This window comes from Anas acuta, chromosome 2 (assembly GCF_963932015.1).
Source record: "Anas acuta chromosome 2, bAnaAcu1.1, whole genome shotgun sequence".
NCBI classification, from domain to species: domain Eukaryota; kingdom Metazoa; phylum Chordata; class Aves; order Anseriformes; family Anatidae; genus Anas; species Anas acuta.
In genome coordinates this window covers 69416402-69424428 of record NC_088980.1, presented here as the reverse complement: position 1 = coordinate 69424428, position 8027 = coordinate 69416402, and positions in this window count along the sequence as shown.

The window sequence follows — 8027 nt, the reverse complement described above, 5'->3', positions numbered from 1 at the left end:
CTGTTTTCCCCCCCACTGGATATCCTTGGGGTCAGCTGAAGATCCCACAGGTATATAGTTTCATGTGCCACCAAGGCAGCTACATTGTAACATTCACTTTTTTTTTTTTTTTTTTTTTTCCATTTTACTCAGAACTGATGGAGTCCAAAAAACTGTCGCACAAATCAGAAAACTCAAATGAGTCCCACGGAGATGCTCACAAGGGTAAAAACTGCACGCAAAAATGGAAGCAGGGCCTTTATTCTTAATTAATTCCTATTTAACTCAAATATCTAGCAATCAGTTGGACGAAAATCTCTCTTTGTTTAACATTAAACAGCTGCTGTTCCATTAATGCCTGAGTAAGCTACTAATCTACGTTCCCCAAGAAAGACCTCCAGCAAGAAAAAAATCTAAAATATCAGATCTTAAAATCTATGACTTTTTTCTTCTATAAGAGGTGGGAGGGAGGAGGTAGGGGACTCAGGAACATTTTCCTTTCTGAAGCTTTAAGGGGTTTGCACAGTCACGCACTCTTCAAATTGAGAATTCCTGGCTGGGGGCTTCCCCTTTTCACAGCCAAATGTAGCAACAAGCTGTATGGATGCACAAACTCCCCAAGCAGCGTGCAGGGGTACACCCAGCATAGAGTTACTGCTCCAGGTCTTAGCTGTTGCTGTCAGATTTGTGGGCCTGAAAACATCCCTTCATAAGAAATGGACCTGAAGCATCATCCTGGACCAGGGCTCCCCTGGGTGTTAGCAGTCGTGAAACCTGAGGCAGAGCCTTTGACTTTAAGGCTCCTGTTCCTGGTGTAAATCTCACTGTCTGTCAAGAGGAGAGAGAAGTGTCCAAGCCATGACAGCATTAGTCAGGTTGCACTACTGTCTTGGCCGACAGTGGGGTAAAACAACCATCATTTAGTCCAGTGCAAATGTTATCCTCATTAAGCCTGTGCCAAGAGATTTGCTAGTTCAGCTAATCTGAATTGGCTGTGGGTATCCGAATGCAAAATAAGCACTTTCCCCTCTTTAATTATAGTCTTTATGTTTCATGATTTAGGTTGCTCCTGTCATTGTTTGCAAGAGAGGATGGGGTTGCATAACAGTGTGTAACACGATACAGCTGCAGACGGAGCTGCTCAACCAGTGCAAGCCCAAATAGAAAACAGCTTCTTCTGTTAACCAGCAGCTGAACGAACAGCAGGGAAATCTCACCCGTCCCTTTACACTGGTAGGGGCAAGGGAAGTCCTGTGGGCTGTCCCTTTGCCCTGTTTATATCCAATTTATTGCAGCCACCAGCACCTTGGCAAGATTCGACAGAATTCTCTCTGGTGGGTCCTGACTAAGAGACGAAGACAAAGTGGTTCTGTTCAGAGCGTTGTTTTCGATGGGAGTGTTGGCATCTTTATTTTAAGGAAATGGGAAACTCACCCCAACTATTTCACTTTTCATTCACCAAGTGTCAAACCTTGTAGGTCTCCCTCAAGCAAAAATCCAACCTGTGTCAGCAGGACTATTGGGTTTGTCCCTTTTTTTTATTTTTTTTTTTCCTCTTTTTTTTTTTTTTTTTTCTAACAAGGCCTGTAGGATCCAGTCCAGCAACTCTTCAGCCATCATGTTCAGGTCCAGGATTAGTCTACACTTGACCGGATTCTCATGCTTCTGAGGCATATTCTGTGCAAAGAAGATAAAGTGCTGCACCAAACAAGTATAAATGCTTGCTTTATACCCTTCTGGGGCCTACGTGAGCTTTGGTCAGAGCCTGGGACCAAATTTTCTTCTTGCATTCTTCAGCGTAGTTCCTCTGAAGTCACTGCTACCAGATAAGCTATGTAGCATAGCACAACCTTATGTGGCCACTTGGACTGAGTGGCTTATTTTTAGCTCAAACCTCTACCTTAAGAGATGCCTGCTCTAATAATGCAGTACAGCCTTCGTGGTACCAGTGTAACTTTCCCTACAGAACATGCTTGGTTGATACACGATTACACTGAAACAATTTAAAATCACACAACCTCTTTCAAGTGTCACAGACTTCTGCGGATGTTCAGATTAGTTTGTCTGGCACATTGCATCCTCAGGGATGTTTTAGGGAATGAAGCTGCACAGCTGTAGCCATTTTTAAAATCAGTGCAAATACTGGGGTAAAAGCTACACTGCCACTTACTGGCTTCACTGTTCTACCCCAAACAGAAATTTTAAGTATGTTGACTTATCCTGGAATATGAGGTGCAGGATTTGTCAAATGAAATGAACAGCTGCACATGCTCTTGGCTGTGCAGAAACAGACTGGGGAATGTAGAAGCTTATGAGTGCTACTAGATATAGAAAGACCACCTGAAAACCCCATGGGTGCTAATTCACGGTTACAAAAGTGTGACCTAGAAAACCTCACACATGGCTCAGTGTTGCACTGACCTGTAATGGCAGCTTACAAAAAGCAACTCGCCTAACAGAGCAGTTTTTCACCCAGTGCATGCCCAAACCTGATCCAAGCACATCCCATAGTGCCTTGGCTACCAGATGTGGATTGCTATTAAACCAACTGCTGCCTACATTAGTCAGGAACATTGCTTACTAAGTATGTTCAGACTTCAAGTTGTCTTGCACCCAGCTATTATCTGATCTTAAAAAGCTACCCAGCATTCCCCTGCCGTTGAAGGCAATGCAGATGGCTCCGCATCAGGATTGCAGCTTTCTGCAGATCGGGTTGATCCGCAGCACATCACTCTCAGTTCGGGCAGTGGGAGAGGAGATGGAGAACACGAAAAAGCATCTAAAACACAGCCAGCTAAGCACATGACTTCTATACCAGTTCAATTTCCTTGGGACTTTCCCAGCGTTTTTACCCCAACTGTTTGCAATAGCGAAAAAAATGTTGAGATTCAAGATTTCTTTTTCTGGCCCAGGCATCTTAATAGCTCTTCAGCCTGGCTGCAAAACTACATAAACAAGGATGAAATTCTGGCCCATGCAAATCATGGCAAAACTCCCACTGATCTGAATGAAGCCAGACTTTCACCCCCACCTTCCACAATGTACAAACCCAGATTTAAAATACATTTTAAAAATAGTGCTCTAAAACTGTTCTTTCCAGAGCTAGATAGAAGAGGGAACATCAAAGGGTGCAGCCTTGCTGTTTTCATTAAACTCTCACCAAGTTTGGCTAACTACGATGAAACAACAACGGTCGTGATCCCGCATTTTCATTGAGATCGTTATCAAAATTAGCAAAAGCAGTTAAGTCAAAAGAGTGAGAAAACTGTGAATGAAGTTCAGCTCCAGCTGCTGGAACTTTCCTCCAGTACTGCTTGTTTGTCTGCCTAACTGCAATTCATCTTTCATTTTCCCCTGTCGCTTATGGCCTCCAGTCCTCAGTAGGATGCTAGATTCCTTGGCAAAGAGATGCAGGCTGTGTCGGTACCATTCTTCATGCTCCGCTGATCATTAACTCATCTGCAAAATTCCTTCCAGATATCTTACTTCTTCCTTTCTGCTGCTGCAATACAACACTGTACCTCCAGACAGTCTTTAAGATTTTCTTTTCGTGGAGAAAACCATAGGAACTTCACAACATGTGATGAGCACCAAGCTTTCCAGAGAGCCCATGCTGTTTGAGGAAATGCTCTTGAGGGAGCAGCAGGCTGTACCTTGCCCATAGATAAGCAGCAGCAAGCAGTTCAGCAGTGAACCGCATGGTCTCCACTCAGTAAGAAACGTAATCCCTCTAAGTCAACAAGGCAGGCAGGGCACCGATAGCTTTCTCAGAAAAGAACAGACATTATTACACCTCTGGTAATAAACTAGCAGAAGTTGACAGTACATGTCTCTGGTACCACAGTAAAGCCTTTCACAAATACAGCCGTCTGCATTCTCTCCAAGTGTTTGGTAAATCCAGTGTCTCCCTGACAATTTTCGGGAGGTCTCTTGTGGTCTGCAGAAAGCTGATGTAGTTCAATGGACGCACTGTTGTTTTCTTTCTTTGTTCATCCTCTGAACAGTTAAAGAAATTAGGAAAGGCAAGTACTTTCCTAATAGGATTTAAGCAGGATGTGGCAGAAGCAAGTGGTGCTAAGGAAGGGTTTTGAGGTGAGTGAGGGGAAAAGGAAGAGACATGTTATACCACCAGGAGTGATGAAGAGATCTGTCCAGACTTTCTCTACAGAGATTTGTCCCATGCTATGAAATTGCTGGAAAAAAAACTCTGAGCTAAGCTGGTTCCTTGCACTGAATGCACAAAAACCATGCTGTCACAGTGCTCATAGAGACAGTCAGCCATAAGAGGGCAGCAGGTATCTAATACAAACAGAAAAGCGTCCCTTTCTGGTACAGGATGTCCCAACAAGCTAAACTCATTGGGCAAAGCAAAAGAAGAGGTATTAAAAAAACTATATTAAATCTCCCCTTAAAGAAGCACTGTTAGCCAAGCACCTAGCCACAGGCAGTACAGCCACATACCGTCTTATGCCAGGAAGAAAAGTGTTGTAATGTCTCATCCTGAATGAGCCATCCTCCATCCTGCCCAGCTTTTATCCTGGAGATATATGAAAGAATTACATTTCTGGCAAACTTCCTGACTTAACAGCTGAATGGAAGTCCTTTGTGAAATATGCATTCCATGGCTTGCCCTCAGCCTCACGTAATGAAAATAGAGAAGGAGGGGAAAAAAGGCCCTGAAACATACAAGCCAGGACACTTGTGACTGCAGTGCGGAGCCATGAAAGCCAACCCTGCCACCTCAACGTGGCCTTCATGGCTCTGCATGACCCGGTCCTCAGGTCAACTGCCTGACCGCGGAGCAGCCACGTGCCCAAAGCCCTGCGCCAGCTCAGCGTCCTGAAAGCAAAAAGCAGCATTTTCCCTGGGGGAAAAGGTGGCTCAGCCACTCCTGCCTCTGCTGAGCCCTTCAGCAGGAGACAAAGGCTCATGCTGATGCAGGACGGGCAGCGCCTCTCCATCCTGCTGGTCTGGAGGTGAAGTCTCCTCACGCTGTGAGCGTGTGACCCAGGGTGGAAATAAAACAGGACTGGCAAGCCACCAGCGACTCTGCTCCCATCACCGAGAGCAACTTAGGCTCACGCTGCCAACATTTTTAGGCAGCGAGATCTGAGGAGAAGTCAGATCCTCAATGCACAACACGATGCGAGTGATTTCAAGTGACACACACCCAGAGGGATCTTCTCGGGGCTGAATCCAGAGGCCAGCCGTGCTTTGTGCCAGGGACAAAATGTGCACAGTTTCCTGGGGACATGCCGGCTGGCCAGCCAAGGCCACACACTGCTGCCACACGATGCTGCTGGTGCTCCCCATCCCAGCCCCACCATGAGGCCAGCAGCAGGCCAGGCGGCATCTCCTTCCACAGCCCCAAATCCCGTGTCCAAAGGGAAGCCTCTCCTCCCCCAGCCACGGAACAAAGCTGGCCACTCGCACATGGGGTTTCCTCCTTCTCCAGGCAGGACTGAGGCTGCAATGGCTTCTGACGGGCTGGTGAAAGCCCTGTGCAGAGGCAGCTCACGCCTGGCAGGCACCCAGCCATCCTCCACAGGAGGGCGCAGGAGGAGACAACATGGCCGGCTGGCAGGGCCCTGCCTGTCCCACAGCCCCGGAGGCCCTGGTGAGGGGCTGGAGCAGATCACCCAGAGATGTTGAGGATGCCCCAGCACTGAAAGCGTTCAAAATTGGGTTGGATGGGGCTTAGAGCAACCTGGTCTGGTGGAAGATGACCCTGCCTGTAGGTGATCTCTGTGGGTCCCTTCCAGCCCAAACCATTCTGTGATCCCATGATTTATGGAGGACAAGTCCATTAGCCTGTTTGCTTTTGTGTCAGCATTGTCCTTTAACTTAAATAGCTCCTCTTCCTCCTTAGCATTAACCTCCAGGATGTATTTATAGAGAGCGATCATATCCCTCTCTCAGCCTTCATGGTGCTGGGCTGAATAAGCCAAGCTCTTTCCATCTACTTTTATAACACCAGCTCTCCAATGCCCTAATCCTCCCGCAGCCTTTCTTTGCACCTGTTCCAGTGTGAATCAATCTTTTTTGAACGTGAATGACCATAACTGCCCAGCATTGTGCAGATGGCATGTCACATTGCTTTTTACAACAGAATTAGTATTTCCCTCTCTCAAGCACAGATACTTTGCATCAGGCAGCCAGGGATTTCACTTGGCTCTTTCCTACCATGACGTGCTGGGGCGAAATATCACTTGCTCACAATGGTAATGAAGCACGAGATAAACCCAGAAGCATCATAGTTAAACAACTACAAAAATTATTTGGGAGCAATGCTGTAGACAAGATTTTTAAATGTTCAAGAGCCAGAAAAAAAAAAAATAATCTTTTTCTGTGACAATCTTACACTTAAAAACTGTCAAATTTAATATGGAAAAAATAATTGTGGAAGGGCTGTGTGGAAAAGGAGTGTCATGAAAACTGTTCACAGATGGTAAAATTATTCTTACAATGGTAGAGTGAAGTAAGATGTGTGCTATAAAGAGCAAATGATGGCCACTGTCCCACATGCCTTTTGCAGCACCCCTGTGTGCCTGTGTCACTGTTCCAGCATTGCTGCTGTGCTTCTTTATCTTCCAGCAGCCCTTCTGACACCCATCATGATCACTCCCAGCACTGCCATCTTTGATCCCTTCACTCGCCGGCTGGTGAAGGGAGCCAGTTTTCTCTCCGTACGTGTTAGATCCTGAACGTGTAAATACCGTTACTTATAGCAGGCTTCTTTGTGCTCCAGTTCTCTGTGGTGACCAGCTTTGGGTCTCAGCCACAGCCCAGATACATCATGCTGGAGCTCGTATCACATCTGTCCAGACAGCTCCGTTCCTTTCCGAGCCCCCCAAACACCAGATGCCTGCACTGATAAAGGAGGATGACTGTTCCACATGTTTTCAGCTGTGTTCTTTTTTAATATCCACTAGGATGTTTCAAAGGGCTGGAGAAGCCCTGCAATGTATGGACCCTGTACTGCAGCAGAGATGGGAAAGAGATGGGAAAGGAACTTCAACGAGCTTCCTTGAGACCTCCCTGCCCTAGGAAATGATCTTAGTGACACCAAAAAAAAAAAAAAAAAAAAAAAAAGCTTAAAGGTAACGCAAAGCCACAAATCTTCAGACCCTTCAGTTGTATCAACCCAAGCATTTCTCTTCCATTTGTTTTCAGTGCTGGATGGGTCTCGTTTGTTTGCAGAAGGCGACCCTGGGGGAGTGCACGCTGACCTGCTGAGAGGATGCCATGCAGTGGTCCATGCCCAGCCCGCCCCGCTTCTGGTCACTAGGGGCCACTCTCAGAGCTGCTGAGGAGAGGCCAGCAGCTGTGTCTTGTCACTGTCCTCCCCTCCCACCCCTGCCTGCTGCCCTGCTCGCTGGAGCTGAGCTGGGAACCAGCAGGGAGAGCTGGGAGGGAAGCATGGTCAGCTGGCAGGGAAGAGGAGCAAGGCTGGTGCTGAGTGGGGAGGGTAGGGAAGGAGGGGAGCTGAGGCTGGGAGAGGAAGAAGAACAACATGCTGCTGCAAGTCCTTCCCCCACGATGACTGGAGAGAAGAAAGCTGATTGCTGACGAGGAAGATTAGGAGGCCCTCCCTTGCCCGTGCCAGCCCATCCCTGCAGAAAACTGCTGCCTCGGTCCTGCCCCGAGACCCGTGGTGGAGCAGAGAGCTGGACCAGGGGCGTGGGAATGAGGGGGGCCTTTGGCTTGCTTGAACACAGGTGGGGCGCAGGCGTTGTACAACCAGGTGTCATCTTCCTCCAAATTCCAGGCGGAGGTAGCAGCCCCAGGGCCTTCAGCAAGGGAGGATCCATCAAGAAGAAAGAAAACGGCAGAAAAGGAGGAGGTGCCGGGGAAAGCAGAGAGCAAGTGAGGCCAAGATAGGCCCTTGCCCCCAGCGCGTCCCAGCAGACAATTCTGAGACACTCGCCTTAATATAGCACCATCTGCCCTGCTATTTTCTCCTCTGGCTCACGTACAGTGATCTCCACATTGCAATCAGCATGGCTGGCATACTTGAGCTAGCTGCAGCCTAGCGAGGTCAGGCAGGG